Here is a 24,450-nt window from a genome sequence, read left to right on the forward strand (position 1 = left end):
TTCATTTAGTGCGTCTAGAGCCCCCTTTAGAACATGGCTCCTTCAGGGGAGGGCTGTGTCTGTCTCGCTCACCCCGGATCCCAGAGCCCGGAGCAGTGCCTAGTACGTGCTAAGCGCTCGGTATGTATTTGCAGGAAGAAGGAAGGGGAAGGGGGTGTCTGGGGAGCTCAGGAAAGATTTCTCAGAGGAGATGAGACAAACCAACTTTGATCCTGCACCTGGAGGTTTCTGGTCCTTAAGAATGACGTTGTTGGTTTATGGGAAGGGGAGGCTGTTTACTCCCAAGAATGGATTTTAATCTGCTCTAGGTCAGAAAAGCTGGGAGCCCTATCCCTAGATGCAGATGGGCAGGCGCGTGCTTTCCCTGGGTCACTCACCCTGGTCGCCCATATGCCAACTGGCTTAGGGCAGTGGTCCCCAATCTCGGCTGTGCGTAGAATCATCCTGGAAGCTGTACAGCTTGCTCGTGCCTGCCCCCCCCCCCCCCCTGAGATCCTGATTAAACTGGTCTGGGTTACAGTCCAGACTACAAGGTCTTTTAAGTTTCCAGGGGATGTTAATGTGTTGAGACCCACTTCCATCGGCCTGGTCCCCAGCGTGGCCTGGTCCCTCTGCTCCCAGTGCGACGCAGGCAGGCCTGCGGGCCCTGGGGCAGCAGGGCCTGGCCGGGGAGAATCTCACACGAAGCTCCCTGTACCTCTGCTCCTCTTGCTAGAGGCTCACGCCACCCCTCCCCCACACGACACCGGGGTCATTTATCCCAGGAGGAATATCTGTTCTGCAGAAGACCTTCCAGATCCCCGCATTTCCCAGAGGGGATGGAGACAGCAAGAGCTCACAAGTCACACAGCAAGATCAGGGCTGACGCACAGGGAGGACTTGGACATCCCCAGGCCACCTGCTGCCTGTCCTGGCTCCCCGGGCCTTCTGCATAGACAGGTATAGGACAGTCACACGGCAGCCCTTTGTTCCCACCCCCGAGCGGCCTCATATGCCTCAGCTCAGCCACATCGCCTTGGGAAACACTACAGAGCTGCCTCTGTCAGCAGATGGGCATAGTAAATGTACCCGCCCCACACAGGTATGAAGACGAATCATAGTCAGGTTCGTGCATAGTAGGACTCAGTCTGTGCTGGGCACCCTGGCCATCCCTCCTGCCCTCCCTGTCTGAAGATACCAAATCTGCGCATCGCAGCCAGCTATGTGCCCTTGAGCAATCACTTCACCACGGGTGCCTCAGCTTTCCCACTTGTAAAATGGACTGACTAATGGGTTATGGCAAGGCTTCCAGGAGCTAATATCTGTAAAGTGCCTGGCCCCCAGGAAGTGTCAAATAAATGCTATCAAATTACAACAATGATGATTACTACCCAGAGTCGTTGATTTCCTGACCAACAGTCCAAAGCGCTCTCGCCGGGGGTTGGGGGGGGGGGGGCGCGCAAGAGGGGCTGGATCCAGCCTCCAAATGTATGCCTGGCCTGGGGGCCTCCGTGCCAGAGGGTGACCGCTGCTGCTCCTGGCAAGAGGGTAGGGGTTAAACAGGGCAGGGCAGGGCTGGGCCGGCCAAGGAACAGGGCCTTTGACCTGAGCACGGGCGGTGCCTCTGTCTCTGAGCCTCCGGCTGTGGCTCAGAGGCCTGAGGCCTGGAGGTCCAGCCAGTTTGGTGAGTTGACAACTGATCTCACCTGATCTCACCAGGAACTCAGAGAAAGCCTGGCCTGGCTGTTCGGTTTCTGGAAACCGGCCTATCCTGCGGGCTCTCCACCTGCAAGCTAGTCCTCAGCCACTCAGCTCCCCAGTTCTCTGGACTTTGTCCTGGTCATCCACGAAAAGAGGCTGGTCACAGGTGGCTGTGTTTGTTTTCATGCGGGGCAGGTGATGTGTTTCCTGAAACCTCGGCTGGCTTTTTGACCTCTGCACGATCTTATTTTTCATTCCCCAATCTTCCCTTTTGTTGTTGTTGTTGTTAAAAGAGAAAAGAAAAAGTATAATAGGCCGTTTCTCTGGGCAACAGGAAAATCACAAGGCCATAGAACGTGATTAGGCTCATGTTTCCTTTAAGACCTGAGTCTGAATCCCAGCTCTGCTTCCAACTAGCTGTGTGACCTTGAGCAAGGGGATTACAGAACCTCTCCGAGCCTTCCCATCTCATCTCTAACACGGGGGTACGAATGCCACCACCTCCGCCATCCCGGGTCAGAAGACACTCAGATCAGACCCTCCCAGGAATCACAGGATCTTAGAGCCCCAGGCCCTCCTGTTTGTCTTACAGATACGGAACTCGCTTCTGCCGCACCATCCCATGAGCCCAGGTGATGGGTCCTCTCCTAAGGACCTTAACACCTGGAGCTGGGACTGACTCCTGGCATTTGGGGGAAGAAGGCCAGGGGCACCCCAGGAACTCAGGCAGCCACCACGCCCGGCCGGACTGTGGCACAGGAGTAACAGCACCTTATAGTTTGTATCATACCATTCCCACTGTCTCTTATTTAATCTCTGTAACGAACCCCACAGAGATACTGTCATACCCATTTAATAGATAAGGAAACTGAGTCTCAGGCATTCAGTGACCCGCCCAAGGCCACACAAGTAAGTGGCTAAGCTCCCTCCTCCTCACCTGCTGCCAAAGTGAATGAAGTAGATGGTGGAGCCAGCTCAGCCCACCCTTCCGCACCCCTGCCTGCCTGCCCCTCATCCCACCACGGCTCCAAGGCTGCTTCTTGGCTTCCTGTCAGGAAGGAAAAGATCAGCCCCACCAATCCTGGCCAGAGCGTTCTTTCAGCGTGGCTGATGAGGCTGACAGATGTGGCCCTTCCTACAGGGCTCTGCTCTGAAACCCAAGCAATGAGACCGGCAGGCCATTAGCATGAGGAGGACGAGGCCACTTTACAGATGGTACGACACCAAGAAGCGAAGCGCAGACACCTTGAGCCTTCCAGCCTCCCCACCTGGCACCGTGCAGCCAAAGGCTCAAACTGAGGCTGAACCATAGCCTCTGACCTCTCCCTCTCCATGGCTCCCTTTCTGGACTGTTTTTGGCCTTCTTAGCAGGCTACTTGGGCCCCATGCAGACCCTGCCCCCTCCCAATGCTGGTCCTAGGGCTTATATATTTTGACTCGCAGTGCCAGAAGGATGCCTTTGACATCACCTACTTTGTCCCCATTTCTCAGATGAAGAGACTGAGGCCCAGAGAGGACTATGAATCCCCACCCTTCTGGGGAATGTGTGTGCTCAGTATGTATGGTGGGGGAAGGGAGGGGATTGGTTAGAGCCATCTCCTTCCCAACCTGTTTCACATAACAATACACATAGAGAAGTATCTGTTTGGTCCCTGGGGTGGATAGAGAGGAATGCTCCTGGTCTGAGTTGACCAGCCCAGGGCTCTGTCCCCATGGGCTGAGAAGATAACCAACCATCTCAACACATTGGGGACATTCACCACATCGGCTGGGAAGCCCTAACTTGGAGGAATATTTAGAACTCTCTGAGAGGCTATCCAGGAGCCTCAGATTCGAGGGCCCCTAACAGGAAGACCCGGATGGGCCCTCAGAATTTAGCCGCCTTCCGAGGACCCCTCCCCATCCCCGTGGCAGAGGACAGAACAATGAACCAGGTCATAGTATGGCCTTTGAATTGAGAGAGACCTAAATTCCAATCCCACTTCACAGAGCTGTGTGACTTTTGGCAAGTTGCCTACCCACCTTGAGCCTCAGTGTCCTCATCTGTAAAATGGGGCTATCAAGCCTTGGCCGGGGAAATGGTGGGATCAGCTTGCCAAACGCTCGGATGCAAGCACACAGAGACGGGGGGCTGTGGGAAGAGTCAGGCGAAATGACTCCCCTCCCCTCCTCACACGGCAGGAGGAGGGTGTGCACGAAGACTGTCCCTTGAGACGTAGGACACACACGGCTTCCCGCAAACTGCCCCAGGAAGGTTCCTGTCCCCGCGAACCTGAAACAGACATCGGGCAGAGGGAAGACCGATGGATGGCATGAGCGTTTATGGAAGCATCTCCAAGGGAGCGGTGCTTCGCTAACTTCAGCCAATCAACCCCATGCCGCTCGGTGAGGCGGAAAGTGTGGCTTCGTCATCCTGGGTTATCAGCGGGGGCCCAGGAAGGTGGTGGCCCTTGCCCTTGTCACATGAGCTTTGTGTTCCAGACCCCCCAACCCTGGAGTCCAGGGTCCTGCCCACTTTGTGGCCCGAGGGGCGGCCCTCCCGGGGGCTCCCACGTGGCCGTCTCCGCTCAGAGTTTGCGTCCTGCACCGAGCCCACTGCAGGTCATTGAATCTCCGACTCCAGGCAGGCCCTGAGCCGGACACGGGGAGGAAGGAGGAGACCCCCCTGCCCTCAGGGAGTGCCCCGTTTAGCGGATGTGAATGGGAGCAATCACACACCAACATCATCTTAAAGCGGCACCCAGCCAATACTAACCAAAGCTAACATTTTTGCAGTTACCTGTCACCAGCAATCATGCCAAGCGCTCCACATGGCTCAGTTCACCCTGGCGATGACCCGACGAGGTGGCTTCTGCTTTTACCTCCATTTTATGGAGGGAGAAACTGAGGCTCGGGGTGGGAAAGGGACTTGCCCAAGGTGACACAGACCGTAAAGCTGGGAGTTGAACCCCACCAGTCCGACCCTTTGCTGTCATCTACACTGCCTGCAGAAACAAAGTTACAAACGATAGCCAACTAAAATAGCTTCACCGAGGCCTAACCCAAGTTCACTGGGTTTTACAGTCTGGCCTCCCAACCAACTGAAGACATTCTGGAACCACACTCGAGAGCCAGGGACCAGCTCGCACACCCATCACAGAGCCTGGAGGCAGGCGGTTAGCAAAGGGTTAACCTCTGCGTCAGGGCTGGGGTTCCTAAGACTCTGAGGCTGGGTGCTAAGTGTGCCCTAGGGAGGCAATTAGGGAGAAGGAAGGGACCCCACATGGCATCAGGCAGGCTCTTTGGTCACAGCATCCTGTCCCTAGGCACTGGGTTCAGGAAGAAAGAAAAAAGGCAGCAGAGATGCTACCTCCTCCAGGCAGCCTTCCCAGAACATTCTCCTGCACAGACTCTTTCAGGGGCTGTCTGGCAGCCCTAATTATCTCGGCATGAGGAGTTAGGGTGGGCATCAGACAGCCATGGGGTCAAACCCTAGCTCTGTCTACTCCTAACTGCCACTAAACTTTTCTGAGCCTCAGTTCCCTCATCTGTAAAATGGACTAATACCTCCCACCTCCCAAGGCTACAGTTCTCAGCGCCTCTAGGCCTGAGAGGCATTCTGGCTCCAGGGATATTTGATGGGAAGAGCCAGGGACAGACACGGGGGCGGGGTGAATGAGACGCAGTCCAGGAAAAGTGCTGCGCACACGGGTACGGGGACTGTCTCTCTCATGGGTCCTTGCGGGGAGACACAGAAAAGATGGGGCCAAGGGTGGAGCGCAGGAGCAGGTCTCGAACCCCAAGAGCTCTGGGGGGATGGGGGTCTTCCTGGCTGGGACCCAACTAAAGTGGCTCAGGCCAGGAGAGAAGGGAAGAGCGGGGCTCTCTGCCTTTTCCTTCAGTCCTTTCCCTCCCCTGCCTCTTCCCCTGTGTATCTGTCCCTATTTCCCCCCGTGGCTTCCTCTGAGCTTCGCCCTGGCCCCTGTCTCTCCCTGTGTCCAAGACCAGCTCTCAAGCCTCCTTCTCGCGCATCCTTCCTCCTTAGAGCCTCTGACGTCCGGAATGTCCAGGGCAACCTCACCAGCGTACAGGCCCCCGGCTCCAGCCTAGCCACCTTCCCCATAGCAGGTCCCAGCTCCAGCAAGGAGCGGCCTGGGGAAATCCGTTTCCACAGTCAGCTGTAGGCATCCGGGACCTCCAAGCCTGGGATGAAGGGCTGTACCTCCCATGTGGTGGGTGGAACCCAAGCCCCAGGTTCCCGGGCAGGGTGGTGGCCATTTAGGCAGCCCAGACACCCGACAGCCGGGGCACAGCCTGTTATGGCTCTATTCCCAGGGACAGAGAGCCCTACGCCTGGGCAGAGCCAGCCAGGGTGGCTTTGGGTCTCGGTACCTCCAGAGACCTTCTGGCTTCAGAGGTACTTGGTGGGTTGGCAGAGGTAGACTGGTGGGGGGGGGGGGTGTTGCTGGGCGGGACAGGGGAGAGGTAAGGAAAGAGAGACAGAGAATGACAGGGAGAGAGGGAGGGACACAGATCCTAGGTGAAGGGAGCCTTCTGTGCATCCAGGACTCCAGCCCTCTCTGGTCTGCACAGGAAGTCCCCAGGGAAGCCTAAGGCAAAATCCAGCCAGGAATGAAGGCCCTGCTTACCCAAGCAGAATCCCACCCCAGCTCGGCCTCCCCCTACCCACTCCCCACCATCTCCTCTAGCCAACAGCCCGCCTCCCCTGTGGCCTCCCTGAGACTGGCGCCCTCCAGTTCTTACCCGCACTGTCCTTCCCCCACCGGCCATTAACAATGGCCCATCCCCTCCCCAGAACATTCTCCTCAGCCTTGGCCTCCCCCAGATTCTGGGAGCACCAGGCAGAGCCATGGCCGGAAACTGCCCCCTCTGAGATTCCCCTTCTGAGAAGTCTGGGTCTGTATCACCAGAGGGGATACTAGAGGCACTCACAGACCCTGAAGATTGCTGAAGCAGGCAGAGGACATGACCTCAGCCTGCAGTGGCTAAGCCAAAATGAGCACCCAGGTCCCAAACAGCCCCACGGAGTTCCCCAACTTGAGCCCTCAGGGCCCTGGGGAAGGGGAAGAAGAAAGGAACAGAGCCCAACCTGGGCTACCCTCTTCCAATCACAGCTCTTCCCTAAACCTTAGTTTCCCTATCTGTGCGGTGGGGTAGGCCCTATGCTGGCTCCCGGATCTCCTGGGGCAGGCATCTAGGACCCTTCACCCTGGAGACCTCCACCTCCTCTCAACCGGGTCCCCCATTCCCGGTGGGCATGTCTCTGCAAGGCAAAATGTAGCCAAGACTGCGAACACCGTGGATGGGGGAACGGGGCTGGGTGGAGAGGTCGTGAGTCCCAGCAGCGGGCCTGGGCAAGCCCCCTTCCTTCTCTAGGATAATAACAGATCATTCCTGCCTTACAGGGAGGTGGGGGGGTTGAGGAATAAAAATGCTCTCGCACAATAAAGGGAAGCGTGTGATTACTATCACGGTGAGAAGGTCCCATGTGCAGACAGACAGGCATGGAAAGGAAAGCTGTGTAGCAGTATAGAAGGGGATCTGTGTCCCCAGTGGGCCCCAGGGCCAGGCTTGGCATTCCAAGAATTGTGAGCATAGGGACCTGCTGGTGGGGGGGGGGGGGGGTGGGCACCACCTCGGTCTCAGACAGTCAGGTGGGGCCTCTGGCCCGCTCCCCTAGACAGGCTACTGCCCCCGGGCAACCCAGCACACCAGGCCAGGAGCCAAGAATTCAACGGCCTGGTGAGCCTCCGGGTGTCCAGAGGGGAAGGGGACCGTTCATGCTACACCAGGAAAACAGACAGGTAAATGAGCCATGCTGGGCTCATGAGAGGCAGCCCTCAGGGCTTTGGGTCACCTGGATTCCCACCCCTACCCTACCGGGAAGGCTCCAGGGTGATCCTGAGAACGTAGAAGGTAGGAGTAACCCTTTTCTGAAGATTAGGAAACAGGCTCTAGGAGGGATTATGTCCAGGGTCACAACTTAGAACCGGCAGATCTTGATTAAACACATTTATGTTTGGGGGCACCTGGGTGGCTCAGTCGGTTAAACATCCAGCTTGGGCTCAGCTCATGTTCTCGCAGTTGGTGAGTTCGAGCCCCGCGTCAGGCCCTGTGCTCACAGCTCAGGGCCTGGAGCCTGCTTCGGATTCTGTGTCTCCCTCTCTCTGCCCCTGCCCTGCTCGTGCTCTGTCTCTCAAAAATAAACGTTAAAAAAAAAAACAACCTTTTTTTTTTAAAAAAAAACCACATTTATATGTGCAGCTGATTCTGTCCCTCTGCCCAATCCTTCCTCGGTTATCAGCCTAGAACACCCCCTAGCTAGAGCAGATACAGCACAGGCCTTAGATCAAGGCCCAACCAGATACGGGCTCAAACGTGTTAGGTGGGTGGAGGCAGAATGAAGCCCGAGCTGACTGCAGGGGAGGGGAGGGGTAGGGAAGCAGAGGCATTTCCTGAGCACCTCAACCCCAACAGACGTCAGTGGTGGTAGGTACTTTGCACGCTTTATCTCCTGCAAGCTTCACAAGTGTCAGTGAGAAAAGTAGCTTTATTTTTAAGAGAAGGGAGCCAGAGGTCAGAGAAGATAGGGAACTTGCTCAAGGTCACCAAGTGTGAGAGCCACAAGTGTGAGGCTGACCCTGAGGGGGTCGGCCATGCCCGGCCCACCCAGACCCAGCACCCTGAGCCCTGCCAGCCTGGTAGACCCTTCAGGGGCTCGGACCTACAGCAGCCACAGCCCCTGGTCTCATGGCCTCAGGGAAGAGTTAACTAACCCGGTTAATTAGCTCACCCACTGGGCAGAACCCAAGACAGCCGAGTTGGCTTGGCCAGAGCACATGGCTGGCCCCAGAGAGGTAGGTGGCTGGAGCGGGGCCTAGAAGGATGAGGAAGACTTGAGTCGGGGGACAGGGGAGGAGGTGAGGGCATCCGGGCAGAACTGCAGGGCCCAGACACCATTGTCTGGGAGCCTGGAAAATTCTGTACTGTGCAGAAGTACAGGAGGGCAGGCACAATCCCCAGGGGAAGCCAGGAGCTGAGGTAGGAGGGACAGCCGGGCCGGACCCCACCTCCCTCCATCAGCAGGGGCCCCAAATGGCCAGGCAGGGGACGGTAACAGGGACGGCCCGAACCACTCCATCTTCCCTCCGCAGGCTCCTGGCCCAGAGCGAGGATCCCAGTCCAGTCCTTTCCTAGAGCCCCTTGTACCCAAGAGCCACCAGCCCAGGGAAGAGCCCTGGGATGCCCAATGCTGAGGCAGAGAATAGAGAGGAGGCCAGAGTCCTCTCTCCTTACTAAGGAGACAGCTCAGGGTGACAGACCAGGCTCAGGATGGGGAGCAAGGCAACACAGCTTTAAGTCCTGCCCCAGCGCTCCGTCGCTTGTAGGATCCCCGGGCATCTCACTCGCAGCCTGTCATTATCTATAAAATGGGCTCAGAAATAATACCCTCCCTGCACACTTTACAGGATGTTGGGAGGTCTGCAGGAGTAAGTACGTGAGAAAATGTCCACTGCTAAAAGCTATAAAGCATAAGGTATCATTAGCAGAAATGAGAACCCCCTGAGGAGGGGAGCGACTTCCCCAGGGTCACACAGCCAGACGGTAACAAAGCGCCATTTGAACTGGGTCTCCCGATGGCGAGGCCAGGGCCCTCCCAGGGCGAGACACCGAATTCCAGGGCAGCTGTGCCCCTTGGGCCGACCCTCTTTGCAGGAGTCGTGGGTAGGGCATAGGCTGTCCCCCAGCTGTACTGGTCCAGGACCCACCACTACTCTGGACGAGGGGGCCCAGCCTTGGAGTTCGGGATCGAAAGCCCAGCTCTGTGCCTTTCAGCTGTGACTCTGGCCAAGTTGCTACGACCCTCCATTCCCCCATCTGTACAATGGGGGCTGGCAGGGGGATGACTGATACATGGCTGCACAGTGTCCAGGGCAGGCCCGGTACATATTAGATGCTCGACAGAGGAGGGTTCTCTCCTCGTCCTCTGCTGTGCCTGCCAGGGGGTGGTCGGGCACACGTTTCTGTGGCTTCCCAGAAAAATGTCCAGAACAATAACTGGGAATATAAACTGGTTGGGAACACTAGATCTTAGAAGAAGATCATGTTACTGAATGGCTAGTGGGTAGGGGTTTGCGGCGGGGGGGGGGGGGGGGGTGCGGATAAAAAGTACAGCAAGACCCTGGCTCAGAGACAGTGTGGAGAAACCTGCCCTCCAAGCCCCCTCACCTGGGGTCCCCTGGGGCAGGCACAGTGTTCAGGGAAGGTACCTCTTGCTCTGCCCCAGACCGGCAGGAGAGAAGCCCAGAGTGTGTGATACACTGTAGGGGGTGGGGAGGGGTGTTGTAGGGGAGCAGGGAGAGGTGACAAGGACAGGGTTCCTGTATTGGTGCCCCTGCTGACTTTCAGGGCACCCTTGGACATATTAGGTTGCCTGTCAGAGCCTGTTTTCCTTTCTGTGAAATGGGGATGGCGATAAACATCTTATCCTCCTGCACATAAATATATAAATAGCACATGCTGGAAAAGGTGACTGGGGTGGAGGCAGGCAGAATGTGAGTTCAGGCCTCACACAAGCCTTTACTAAACAGGACAAGGTTCCTACTGTCGGCAGGACCAGGAGCTGAGACTCACCACACAGCCTCCCCTACTCCATGGATTCTCAAATTCTAATTCCCAGACCAGCATCTCCTAGCAACATATTAGCAATGCAACATTCCCGGGCTGCAACTCAGACCAATGGAATCAGAAAGCCTTGTGGGTATGATCTGTGCTTTACCAAACCTTCCAGGAGATTCTGCCACATGTCAGAGTTTGAGAACCACTGGACCCCTCCCTGACCCAACTCCTACTCCAGACGAGTGTCCTCCCACAGGTTCCTCTTCCCATTCCCTGGCTCCCGGAAGGCTGTTGGGAAGGAAGGAGTCACCATGGAGAAAGGTCATTAAATAGTAAAGAGATCTCATAATTAGTTAATGACACCACAGGCTCCTGGAAAGGAGACAGGAAGAGGGTCAAAAGTCAGACTACGGTTGAAGAGGAAAAGCTCCCCCATATCTGTCTTTCTCTTTCTGTCTCTTACACACACACACACACACACACACAGAACCAGCCTCCTTCCTTCCATGCACTTGCTCCCTAGCACCCACAGACACAGTGCCCTCTCTCTCCGGTAGTGCTGGAGCTAAGTGTTTGGGGGGGGGGGTTACATTCTGGTGGGTATTGGGGAAAGGGCTTATGGTCCTCAGACCATGAGTTTAAAACCCACCTGACTCGAAACCACTTCTAGGAATTCACTCCGCAGAGAGCATTAGGTTTGAGCGCAAGATATACGTAGGGACAAAGTGGCCACTATAGCAATGTGGAGGCTAATGAAAAGTTCAAAATGGCCTAAATGTGCAACAGCAGGAGAATGCTCAACTGGGTCATGGTAGATCCACGGGGTGTGTTGCTATGCAGCGGGGAAACAGGCTGCGGAAGAATATTGAATAACATGGAAAAATCCTCCCTCTACTCTGCTAACCTAAAGTGGCGGCACAGGACGTGGTCCCTATGGTTTAATCCCGATTGTGTGTGTGTGGACACCAAACTACCCCCAGTGCTGCTTTCCGAGTTGTTATTGCCTCCTTTGCATCTCTTCTCTAACTTCCAAGTTTTTCCACAAAAATTGTGTCTTCAATAATTATAAAGCCTGTGTGTGTGTGTGTGTGTGTGTGTGTGTGTGTGTGTGTGTATGCCCATTTGGTTCAGATGGAGACGATGTTTTTTGAACAGTTGACAGAAATATCTCCTTCCTACACCAGAACCACTGGCCTGGGGCCACCTCTGCTGCAAGGGGGACTTGGTCTCCCCTAGGGAGTGTCCACATTCCAGGCGGACATTCATCCCAATGAGCATGATCAGGACCATGAGTGGAATCTAAGGGAGGCTGGGTTTGTTCAAATTCCATACCCTATGTTTTAAAAGTCACATCTGTGCAGAGATGACAGTTAGTGGGTTCTCCCAGCCTTGAGGTATGCAAACAAAGACTGGATGCTGTCCACTAGACCGGGCAGGTAGATTGACTCGATGAACCACAGGCATGCCCACAAGACCACAATCCCATTAATGCAGGCACAAGCCCCTAACTTTGCCCTCCACTCTAAGCCAGGAACCCTCAAGTCAAAGCTGGGCTCAGACAGTCCGATCGAGGGCTAAGCACATGGAAGCCGGAGGCCCTCTTGGCCCTCAGAGCTCCAAACAGTCCTGGAAAGCTCCAGATCAGGGATCTCAGTCTCCGGGGAGGAGGACTCTGTCATTTCTCAACAGGAGTGGCAGGAGCAGCCTTCATTCATAACCACCTTCATCAGTCTCTGGCTTTTACTGAGGGGGCATTCTGCACTGGGCCCACCGCTAAGCATGTCACCCAGATCCATTACTTCATTTAATCCTCCCAAGGGCAAGCCGTGGTAGACGCACCACTATTGTTACCCAGCTCACAGATAAGGAAACCACGGTGCTGAGCGGTTGAGACACTTGCCCAAAGGTGAGAAGATGGTGGGAAGAAGAGCTGGCCCCGTACCTAAGCCCCCTGCTTGCAGCTCGTCCCCAAGGGATTTGATGCACGGCTTGCAAAACCAGCTACACAGTCTCCCGGCAAACGAGGAGCCTGCTGCTCAACCGTGCCAGGAGCGGGTGTGAGGCAGAGAGAAAGGAGATCAGAGGATCTTTCCGAGAGCCTCTAAATGCCCAGCGCGAGTAGACGACACACCCTCCCTGCCCCAACTGCTCCTCCGTTATGTGTTCAAGAGCGGTCAGGGAGGTGGGTTGTCTTTGCAAAACCACAGTGACCCAAGGACTAGCCACCCACTCACGTCTGCAAGGACCTCAGACAAATCAATCCTCCCCCACCCCCACGGAGTTTCTATTTTCTCTATACACCAGGACATCTCATCAGGTCCCACCGCAAAAACATTCTGATAAACCGTCTCTCCTAAAACAGCGGGAAAATGATTTTCCAACTGTAGCAGAATTATTCATTGTTACCATTATTATAAGCAACGACAAATTAACACTTCGTGAGCGCTTACTGAATACCCAGCATCATTCAAAGAGCCTTATGCTTATCAGGGGAACGAACATTCCCCTCTCCACTTGTTTCTCCGTGGAGGGACCTCTACTGGGAGAACACCTCTGGTCTGGCTCTGCCCCCTCCTTTACTTCCGGACCCCAACAGCGGCTTATGTGATTGGCTCATCTAGGAGACACGCTGGGCGTGCTCTCTGTGGGGTCCCGCCTCCCCCAAGCCAGGCTGCCTGCATGAAGCCTCCCATCTGGGTTGCTCTCTGTACTACCACCGGCTCCTCGCAGGGAGGTTGGCCCCTGTCCAGCGTTGCCTGTGACCAGACAGGTAACTCTGCCAGCTCGAGGGCAGACGGTTAGCAGGCCCTCTGGGCCCCAGATCGAAAGCCACGTTCTCCGGCCAGCCTTCTCAGTAATGACACTTCCGTGTGGAGCTCCCATTTTTGTCATCTGTTTTCATTTGGTTCCAAATTCAGGAGAAGCGGGGTTCGCTCTAAAACCTCAACATGTGTTAAGCTCCTGCCCTCATTAGCTATTGCTACTCTCATCCCTAGTTTACACATGAGGAAATTAAGCCCTCTGGTGTCGGCTGTTGAAAAGTTTCCTAAACAAGCATCACTCAGAGCGTATCGCCCGCGATGGAAGTCGGAGGACACGCCCATGCATAGCAGACTCTTCTCTCCCAGGCTCTGGGGCCCTCCACAAACACTCCATCTGTCTTCTGAGGCTTGACAAATTGATACTCTACTTCAGACCAAACCCACCCCCTTTGGGGGGGAAAAATGACATATATATATATAATTTATTAACAACAAAGACCTGAATTGGACCCCAAGTTCAACTGATACATTTTTGTTTAACTATGTATAGCAGGTTCTTTGATAGCTGTATTGTATAAGTGTGTTCCTTCTTTCCGGAGCATAAAAACATGGAAGTCGTTGCAGACGATTCAGAAAATGGGGAAAAGTAAAAAATAATAATAATAAAGGTCTGTAACCTGATCTATATAATCCCATTGTTATGTGAGTATTCAAACGTACTTTTCCATCCACTTTTCAGCCTTGAGTACAGTCGTGGGATGGGGCGGGGGTGGGGGGGGTGGGGGGGTGTAGCCCTAGCATTCTGTGTCTGCAGTGCCTCCTTGATGGCATCCGGGACTCGCCCACCCACAGTGGCTGTCCCGGTGCAGGAGAATGGGCTGGGCACCCAGAGTCCTCTTTCTGAATAAAACCCTACAAGCGCCCACCGTGACTCTGCATGTGCCTCACTCGCGAAAGCCAAATGCAGCAAATGCAGGGTAATAGTTAACAGTTAACCCCATGACGGGCTGTAACTCGCCCAGGGTCACGTGGCAGGTAGAGGACGGGCTGGGATCAGAACCCAGGTCTCCTGATCTCCAGACTCAGGCTATTCGCCAAGCTTTCCTGCCTCCCCCCCCCCCCAAGATTGAAATCCTGCTTCCTATTGATAATAGCACCACTACCAAAACGAGCTGATATATATACAGCACCTACTATGTGCCGGGCACACATCATAAGCGCTTCACATACATTAATTCAGATCATTCTCAACAACCCTATGAAGTGAGTACTATCATGATCCCCACTGTAGATGCTTAAACTGATGCACAGAGGGGCTAAACACTTGCCCAAGGTCACGGCCAGCCAGTAAGCGGCAGGGCCAGGAATCATGCTCAGGCACTTTGGTTTGTGACATTGCTTATGGTTCCTTCCCAACTCGCGCCAAGCCCAGCTCGACCCCAGGCAGGCTTCTGGAGCACTTACTGCCTGAAGAATTAGGAAACCTGCCCGGAAGATCACCTCCCTGGACAAAGTTGTTCTGCAACTCCACAGCGAAGCCAGGATCTGAACCCAGACTCCCTAACACCCAGACTCTGACACTTTGTCCACGTTCCTGCATTGGCTCTATAAGCCTAGGTCCAGAAACAGATCACCCCTCAACACAGCAAGGAAAGTCAGGCACAGGACCCAAAGAAGAGCCAGAAGCTCCCCCCCCCCCCCCCCCCAGTGGGGAAAGAAGCCAGAGGAGAGTGAGGTGCCTCCCAGAGTTGCACAGCTCATGGCCTGCAAAGATGCTGTCACGGATGGCCTCCCAGAGGGCCCCTCTCCTCCCCCAGCCCCGAGTCCGTGCCCTCACAGGGGAACAGCATTTTACCCCAATAACTGCTGACTTGAAGGCACCTTTTCTGGCTGAGTCAGGGTTCACCAAGGGCCAAAGTGGCCCCTTCACTACTGGAGCTGGAGGAAGTCGGGCTGTTCCCCTCTCAGGAGGGGAAAGGCCAGGCCTCACAAGGGAAGCTGAAGCCCTGACGGAAGCCATCCCATGCCAGCCAAACCGATCTCGCCTCCCTGGACCCGGGCTCCAGGATTGAGAGGGGCGGGGGCAGGGGGGCGGCTGTGCAGGCATCCAAACCCTGCTTCCCGGCTCCACCTTTGCCAGGCAGCCACCAAGGATCTGGCACCGAGCTGGGTCCTGCTGGGCCACCCCAAGGAGAATCACTTACTTATTCATTCAACCATCACTTCCTGACAGCCTGCTGTGTGCCAGGCCTTGTGCCAGGAGTCAAGGATACAGAGATGGACAGGGCGGTCCCTTCCTGGGAGGGTTCACAGAGACACTCCAGATGCCACAAAACAGCACGAAGAGGAAAGTACTCAGTGTAGACAAGCACGGGGTGGTGGGGGGCGGGAGGTGTAGGGAAAGGAAGGGCTTGGAGAAAATCTGCCTCCCATCTTCGGACCTGTTTACCCTCAGAAAGCTTAGAGTGCCACTGGGGAGGCGCATGCTTTTGGCCTCATTTCATGCTATGAGGTCATTACCATTACCCAATTCACAGATTCAGAAACTGAGGCTCAGAAAGGGTCACAAAGCCAGCAAGGGGCAGAGCCAAGACTCTAGCTCCAAAGTCCAGCTTTTGGCCACCCTGTTCTACTATCTCCCTAATCTGCAGACAGACAGAAGGTAGGAAGGTTGCTTCCGGTGGGGGAAGCAAGGGAGGGAGGTGGGCCCAACTCTTGCATGTGTGAGAGCCGTCTCCCAGGTCCACGCTATATGGAGACGGGGGCGGGGAGGGGGGGGGGGGGCGCGTGTGCATGTGCTCACATGTGCCCTACTTTACAAACACAGATCCCAGGCTACAGAACTTCCTAAAAGCCAAGTAAAGGATGGGTCACCAGCACAGAAGGGAAGGAAGCCCAGAGAGAGAAAGAACTTATCAGAGGTCACGCAGCCGGTAACCAAAGGAGCTGGAACGAAATCTAAGAACCAGAATACAGGCCTCTTCCCTCTCCTCAGCTGTGTCTCCAAGTCAGCACAGAGTGAATCAGCGCTGACAGGAAAACCATAGTGTAGGGGGAACCCCAGGTGTGAGTCAGGAACCCGCCAGCCCCCAGACGGCAACTGGGCCTGTGACATAGGCCCCGAGCCTGTGGTTGGCCACCTCGCAGGCAGCATCGGGGGACGAGGGTGGGAGGAAAGCAACGCACACCACACTGCAGGCCGTGTTTACCTCTGGGCTTCCCTCCTGGCTCCTCACATCCAGTCTTAGAGGAGGGGAAGCTGGTGGGCAGGGCAGTTCCTGCTGAGATTAAACAGAACCCCCCCCCCCCCCAGCCCTGGCCCCATCCTGTCCCACGGAGGGGCTCAGGCTCTTCCCTCCCTCCCTCCCACCTTTCACGGAGCCAACTCCTGACTGTTTGATGCTCTTGATTAAGTCATAACTGCCCCCTCGGAGCTTCCCATGCGGTGGAGGAAGTGGGTATAACGGTTTGGAGTCAGGGGTCAAGGCCAAGGCAAAACCCGGGGGTGCCAGCTGGCCCCAGATGCTCCAAATCCAAAAGAATGCTCAGGGCTTGGCTGCGGTCTTCAGGTGGACTGGGGTTGGGTCTCCAGGGTGGGGAAGAGTGAGGAGGAGGTGGGGGAGCTTCCAGGCGGTGGCTCACACGTCTGTCTGAAGCTTCGAGAGAGGGGACTGCCCCATATTGCAGAAACTTCACAAGAGCCAACCAAAATTCAGCGCCCCCCCCCCCCACACACACGCGGGAAATGTGTCCCCACTGGCTAACCTCTCACCCCAGCCCTCCTGGACTACAGCTAGGAGGGAGAGAGCCACGGGCACTTCTTCCCATCGACCTTGCTCTCACACCCGCCGCTGATGGGTGCAAGCTCCTACCACTTGGCCCAGATGCCTCCCCCGTGGGCAAGCACAGGGCCTCCCTGGGCGGCTCCCTCCCTATCACTCTGTAGCATGTTATCACCCTCCCCAGCACCTCTGAGCCCCTGCTGTGCACCAGGGTCTAGGCTGGACGGGGAAACCAAGCAAAAGAGGGCATCCATAGGGACCCTTTCTCCTCTTCCCACGTGACCCTGGCTCCCCTCCCACCCCTTTGACGGTGCCCCTTCTTTCACGCCCAGCTCCTTCCCCATCACCACAGCCATCAGATCCTTCTCCCTTGACTCCTGGGGTCCCTCACCCCAGCACATCAAGCAAGGCTGCCTTTCCTAAAGAGCCCCTCTGATTATGTCACTCCCTGGCTCAAAAGCCTTCAGTGGCTCTCACCTTCTACAAACCAGATCTAAACATTTCACCTTGACATTGAAGGCCTTCCGTGAGTTGACCCAACCTACCACCCCCCCTTCACATCCCCGCACGATTCCAATTCTTCAGCCAGACTGATCAACGCAGCGATTTTTTTTTTAATTTTTTTTTCCAACGTTTATTTTTGGGACAGAGAGAGACAGAGCATGAACGGGGGAGGGGCCGAGAGAGAGGGAAACACAGAATCGGAAACAGGCTCCAGGCTCCGAGCCATCAGCCCAGAGCCTGACGCGGGGCTCGAACTCCCGGACCGCGAGATCGTGACCTGGCTGAAGTCGGACGCTCAACCGACTGCGCCACCCAGGCGCCCCAGCGCAGCGATTTCTTAAAAATTCCCTCAACCCACTGACCTCCTGGACTTTGCCAAGGTATTTTCCTCTGCCCAAAACTTTCACTGGCGCTGCTGAAACCTTCCCAATCCTGAAGACCCACCCAAAACTCGACCTCCTCCATGAAAGTTCCCAGTAATACTTTCTTCATTTATCTCTTATCAGAGTCACTGGTGTCCCTTCCCAGACCGTAAACAACTAAGGATGGGGGCAATGTGTCATCCTTCATCATTCGTCATGTGAGCTGGAGGGGTAGTGGGGAAGGCTTTCCAGTATTTGCTTACTAAGTTCTGTTTGAGATGAACGTCTTCTCCTCCCCCATGGGCTCCACCTACTGACCCTCTTCCTCCCACCACACCACACTCTAATCTTATGCCGTTCACATGCTTGGACAGGGGAGTCTGTGGCCCCAAGTCGATCTAAACCCAACCAGGACTTGGGAGCCCAGTGTCTCGCTGCTTCTAAGCACCCTCCCCTCCCCTAGACACAGACACTGTCTCCTCCATGCAGTGCAGCCTTCAATCAGCCTCCGTCCCATACTACTTTCTAGCTGGTTCCAAAGTGTAGGGCTCATCTCCCCAGGACATTCAGGGAGTCGACATGCAGCACCCCCAGTCTCCTTCGGTGCCCAGCCTTGATCAAACAGTTTATGGGACGCCTGGGTGGCTCAGTCGGTTAAGCATCTGACTCTTTGATTTCAGCTCAGGTCATGATCTCGAGGTTTGTGAGTTTGAGCCCCGCTTTGGGCTCCGCCTAACAGTGCGGAGCCTGCTTGGGATTCTCCCTCTCTGTCCCTCCCCTGCTCTCTCTCAAAATGAATAAAATAAACTTCAAAAAAATCTTAAAAAAAAAAAAAAGCAACAGGTAACACACTAACCCTCACTCTCACCCCAAGCCAAGTGTGCAATGGAACAGCTGGATTCCAAACACTAGAGCAATAGACTCATGAAATCTCATCTGGCACCAAGCCCTGGATGTGAGTTATCTTCCCCAGCAGGAGCATGGTGGGGGTGGGGAAGCCCTCATTGTCAGCAACTCAAAATGAGGGCAGAGCCCAGGTCTGGCTAGGTCACCTCTGTATCTCCTAGCTCCATCTAACATATAGTAGGTGCTCAGTAAACATTTTGGGGTTTATTGAACTGGACAACCACCAACCTCAAGCACTATTGCAGAAAACTCAGCCACTCTTTGGTCCAGATGACACACTCCCCAAACCTGAAATGGACAAAGTGATGCGGATGGCAGGTGGCAATTTCTGGCTCTCACAAGGTCAGGAGGGGCTGCAGCCGGGATCCGGCCCTCCAAAACCAGGCTCGTTCCTCGGCAGGAAGCCAGCCCATCATCACCTGCCCATCTGCATCAGGGCAGCTGTCATACAGTGAAGCCTCGCTGGGTGCCTGGTGCCTTGCTAAACACTGTGTATACATTATTCTATTTAGTCTTTGCTGCTGCTGTTGGGTACTGTCGTTACTCACATTTTACAGATGAGGAAACTGAAGCTTGGAGGAGAATGGAATCCTAGCCAGTTTGGTCCCAGAGCCTAAGATCTTAACCACTGAACTAGACTGCCCAGCTACCACAGCCGTGGCACAGATCTACTACGCCAGGAACAGAAATCCAAGAACTAACCTTGAGCATGCAGCAGCAAGAGCCCTGGGCCGGGGGCTTGACTCTGGGCCCACAGTTTGGTGGGGCTTTCCCTTCTTTTCCCCACTCACCCTGGTAAGAACTTGTCCCCCGGTTTCCAACCAGGGCCTCCCAGGCCAGCTCACCTGGAAATGCCCCAGGAGGGTGACAAAAGCCCCACCGAGGTTCTGGTCTGAAGCTTACTGGGATCTCAGCGCTGGGGGGAAGGGGAGACTGAAATTTCCCTGATTTAGGCTGCTTCCCAGGGCTTGTGGGCTCAAGGGCCATGCGAAGAACTCGTGTGATCTTTAAAGTAATTCGCTTAACGCTCCAGGAGAGTTCACTTGGCTCCGTGCTGCTCGGCAGGGAGAGAAACTGCAGTTGGGCAGCGTTGTGAACACCCTTCGCCGAACTGCAGGCTGCTCTCACCTGCCAGCCCGCACCTTCCAGGGTTTTTGTGAGAAAGGGCAACAAGGAGCACCTGGTTCAACCTCCTCGGTTTACTGAACCCGTTAAGTCCCGACCCGGCTGGGGGCTCGGGCCCGGGGCCACACTGCGGGTACGTGGCGGAGCTGGAGTCCTGGGGGGTCAGGACTCGGAGACTTTATGCTCCCTTTCACCCACCAGCTGCCTCCGTAGCCCTATCTGTCACTTGTTCCGAGAAAGCTGCCCGAGCGGGCTCTGGAAGTGGGAACGAAAACTAACTTTGCTATTGTTTGTCCGGCCGGCCTCCCCCCTGCCCCTTCTCACCGGCTGGCTTTGCTTTCTGCTCGGCGCTGCAAGCCGCAAGCCCCTCGCCGTCCGACTGCGCAGCCCTGGACTCAGTCTCTCTTCGGTCCCCCTCCCGGCGGCGGTCGGGGATGGCTGCGGCGGGGCCAGGCCCCGCCCTCCTAGAGGACACGCCCCGGGCACGCCCCCTGCCCTGCTCCCGGGCCCCGCGGGAATGTAGTCGGCCCCGGGCCAGATCCGGCTCCGCCCACCAGGCCTCCGGTGCTGCCGCCCAGCCCCGCCCTGCGGGGGGTGGGCCCGTCTCTTGCCCCGCCCCTCCCCGTTATGGCCTCCCTAATTCAGCCCTGTAGCTCCGCCCCCGGGCCCGCCTCCTCGACCCTGTCCTCTGCGCCCGGAGGAGGCCTGCCTCCCAACCTTGAAAGGCGAGCGCGGGAGCCCGGCTGGTGGGAAGGCCCAACACAGCGCTACCTAACCGTCCCGCCCCTCCTCGGCCTTCCTCAGCTGTCCCCGCCCCCCCCCCAGACCCTACCGCCACCCCGCCTGGGTCACGATCTCCTCTCGGCCTACCCCAGCCCCCTTGGGCGAGGCGCCCCCTCCCCAGGCTCGCCTTTCCCCGCCTCAGCGCCTCCCTAATCCTGTTCTGCCCTGCCAACCTCAACCTGGGGCGGGCCGGCCTCGGCCCCCAAGCTGGCATTCCAGGGCGGGTGCGTCCGGGTGCGACCGGGGACGGCGTGGGAGCGGTTTGCGTTCCAAGTCCGAGCCTTTATCAGCAGGCGACCTGGGCCCAGGCACTTTTTGAAAATACTAACAACTACTACCGACTGGACTCTCGCCAGGGGCCGGGCTCTATGCCAAGCCCTGTTAAAAGGACTGGCCCTTAAATTCTCACAAGCCTCTGCGATGGTAGCTTGTTGCTCCATTTTACCGACGGACGACCTGAGGTTTAGAGAAAGGAAGTCGTGGCCTCCGAGTCTCACGCTGGAGGTGAGCAGGATCCGGCTGCAAGCCCTGAATCACAAGCCTGATACTGCCCCAGCTTGCCTGGACTGGCCCCTGGAGAAGTGGCCTTGGCCAGCCAGCTGTTGGGGCTGTGTTCAGCAGGCTGCCTGAGGTGAGGGAGGAGGCGTGGGTTGATGAGGCGGGTAGCAGGAGGGGCTGCTGGCCTGAGCCCCAGAAGCTGGTTTTCTCCCTTAAGAAGTGACTCAGAATTAAGAAGGGCTGCAAAGATCTCCAGATGGCGGTGGTGCCCTGACCTGCATCCCAGCCCTCTGCACTCCCAGACCCCAGGGGCCAGCCTCGGGCAGGTTTCCTACTTATGACCGGGACCATTCACCTTGCAGCTGACAAAGCTCTTTAACTCCCATTATCTCATTGGCATCTCACAAGGACGCCATTATGGGGAAGGTATGATTATGCCGGGTTTTGCATGGGTGGAGTTAGGGTGGGGAGCTGGATCCCAGCCCAGCACGGTGGTTCCCAAAGCCTGGTCCTTAGACCTCCAGCAATAGCAGTGGTGTCTGGGAATTTGTTAGCCATGCGTGTTTGGGAGCCCCATCCCAGGCCTACTGAATGAGAAACTCTGGGAGAGGAGCCTAGCAGTTTGTTTTAACAAGGCCTCCAGGTGATTTTGAATCACAAGCAAGTTGGAGCATCACTGTTGGGCACACTGGTGAAGAAATTAGGGTGCTCTGAGAGTCACAAAGGCCTGGTAGCGTCCTGGGAGCCTTGCGACCCAAGGCAAGGTAAGGTCCTGAACTCTGGGAGAAACGTGTACAAGGGGAATAATGATAATAATACCAGTCTTGAGGGTGGCTGCTGGGGATTAAACGTGCTGGCGTTCACGAAATGTTTGCCCACTCTTGGACACCGTGCATGCTCAGTAAATGTTCTCTTTCCAGTAAAAAGTCTCCTTTATAGAATCTCCACACCAAGTCAAGGGATTGGGGCGAAAGAATCTTTAAGGCCAACAGGGTCCCACTTTGTTGTCTTTGCCACAAAGGGACACCATCATTCCTGCGAGGGGCCAACAGCTTAACAGGTTCCCAGATGATGTCGACACAGCTGGTCCAGGGCTCACATCTTCAGAACCACTGTGCTTTTCTGTCTTGGACTGGGCTCCTGGCCAACCCTTGAAAATGGGCGTAAAACACCCTCCTCTTCCACCCTGTTCCCCGTCCTCTCCCCTCAAGCTGGGGGTGTTTGTGATGGTGATTGGCAGTTGGCAAAACAGCTGGGATCACATCAGCCCCTCCCTCGCCTCCAGACAGACGTTCAATCACCGGAGGCCCATCTGCTACCCCTTTGGGTCTGTCACTCCAGATTAGAGACGGGGGCAGCTGTGGCAACATGGAGGCAGGCAGATTTTCGAATCTCTGCCATACCCCCTACCCCCCTCTGCAGCCCCATAGATGAGGGCCTTCCTATAGGAACTCAGAGCCTATTTGTCCTGTTAAGTGCCCTAAATGCTAAAAAATGCTTGAATTAAATGCTAATGTAAATGTTTTGTTAAATGCTAAAAATATCAACATGTTAATGCTAAAAATCGAGACCCACCTAGCTTACATCTAAACATGTAACAGACTATAAAATAAAATATGTTTATTCTCCTACCTTGAGAACTATTCTTCATACTGACCAAGAAGGCCACGTTCAAGTTTAGAATTCTTGGACTCCTTAGAACTCTCTGCAGGAACATGGCAGCGTGGGGCGGGTTTAGTCCTGACCCCTCAACCCTCAGCCCATCCACTCGGATTCTCTTCCCGGCCCCATGTCTGTCCTGTGCATACAAGTAGCCTAGGACCCAGAGATGTAAACACCTCAGCCCACATGCCCAAATTCTGCCCCCACGTCTTGCCTACAGCCACCACTTAGTCGCCCCTCCAGGAGTACACATGGGGGCAAGTTGTACCCTCAGAAGGATGGGCCTTGGGAAGTGTTGGACCATTTAGGCAGAGATTTCTAGGGTTTTTAGATACCTGAAGCATGATTTTGAAAGGCTGCGGGGTATAGGTTTTGAGTAGACACGGGTGGCCCTGTTGCCTGGGTCTGTGAGTGGCCCTGCTGTTTGTCCTTGCCTCCGTAGCACTTAGCACGCTGCCTGGTACATATTAGAAGAGTAAGGAATAGTCATTAAGGAGAGGTGTGTCTGAATTATTTACTAAAATATCAAATTGGCTTGGTTCTTCCCCTGTTTCCTCTCTTCTGGCAGGAGTCAGACTTTGTCATGATTTACCCTGGGCATCTTGCAAAGGCAGCCTCTAGGGAGAGACGACTTCCTTCTTTTGTGAAATTCTTCGGTCCATTCCAGAGGTGAAGCCACGAGTTTGGGAGGTGGGAACAGGGGCAGGAAGAACTACTCTAGAAAGACAAGAGGAGGTATCAAATGGTCAACGTGGAGGTAGATGGTGGCTTGGCAAGACCTTCAAAGGGTATGTCTATGGGGTTCCCAGCCTCTCAGAAGATTCCCCCACCCCAGAGTTGGCACAGGAGCTTCAGAGGAGGAGGCCCGAAGGTCCTCGTGGTCATTTATTTAGCCCCAAAATCTGCGATTCGGGGTGGGTTCACTGGGGGGAAGGCTTGTCTCTGTTCTGTGCACTATCAGCTGGTTCAGTTGGAAGTGGAGGACCCTTAACAAGATGGCGCACTCACATGGCTAGCCAGTTGGTGCTAGGTGCTAGCTGGAAACTCAGCTGGAGCTGTGGACCAAGGCCTCAGTTCCTCTCCATGAGGCCCCTCTGCAGGCTGCTGGGGCTTCCTCACTGCAAGACAGCTGGGTTTCAAGAGCAAACAGAGAACAAGGTAGAAGCACGTGGCATTTTATGACCTAGCCTCGGAAGTCATGTAGCATCACTTCCTTTGTATTCTATCAGTGCACAAAGACACCATGGTTCAAGGGAATGAGAGACATAGCCTCCCTCTGTCGATGAGGGGGTGGCAAAGTTCTAGAAGAGATTGCAGAACGGAAGATACCGTCACAGCCATCTTTGGAAAATGCAACCTGCACCAAGTGGGTCCTCAGAACAAGTGGAGAAAAATTTCCTCTGGTGGGAACTGAGTGTCTGACTTAGCCGATTTAAAAGGAAAAGGTATATGATGTTCCTTGCACAGCCCTCCGTGCAATCTGTGCACAAGAATGAGAATAGGAAGTCCGGTGGACAAGGAGTCTGGTGCCCTTGGGTTATTTAGGATTTTCCTTCTTCAGAGAGTCCTCAGAATAGAGTTAAGACCTCTCTCCTCACCACCTATACTGTTTCTTTGAAGCTGTACGTTTCAATACTACTCATTTGATCTGCTTCATAATGACCCCTATGAGCTACATACTATCTATTGTGATGCCCATTTCCAAGATGTGCAAATGGAGGCCCTGAGAAGGTAAGTAATTTGCCCAAGCTCATACAACTAGTCAGT

The 24,450-nt window shown here is 55.3% G+C and overlaps 1 protein-coding gene across 5 annotated transcripts in view; it reads right to left on the bottom strand.

The window, feature by feature from the left end:
- The window catches only part of CD82 (CD82 molecule), a 49,726-nt gene extending 29,504 nt beyond the window's left edge, over positions 1-20,222 (bottom strand). Inside the window, exons 1-2 of one of the 5 annotated variants that reach the window (XM_053203270.1) lie at positions 20,065-20,193; positions 3,703-3,952 (exon numbers count right to left, since the gene is read on the bottom strand). The gene's annotated coding sequence lies outside the window, so the exon portion shown is untranslated. Of the gene's footprint in view, positions 1-1,685; positions 1,901-3,702; positions 3,953-20,064 lie in introns of those variants that run through there. The other 4 variants (XM_053203271.1, XM_027072843.2, XM_027072841.2 and 1 more) reach the window with 4 other exon arrangements.
- Positions 20,223-24,450: the final 4,228 nt, after the last annotated feature.

The sequence above is a fragment of the Acinonyx jubatus genome, chromosome D1 (assembly GCF_027475565.1).
Source record: "Acinonyx jubatus isolate Ajub_Pintada_27869175 chromosome D1, VMU_Ajub_asm_v1.0, whole genome shotgun sequence".
Taxonomy (NCBI): domain Eukaryota; kingdom Metazoa; phylum Chordata; class Mammalia; order Carnivora; family Felidae; genus Acinonyx; species Acinonyx jubatus.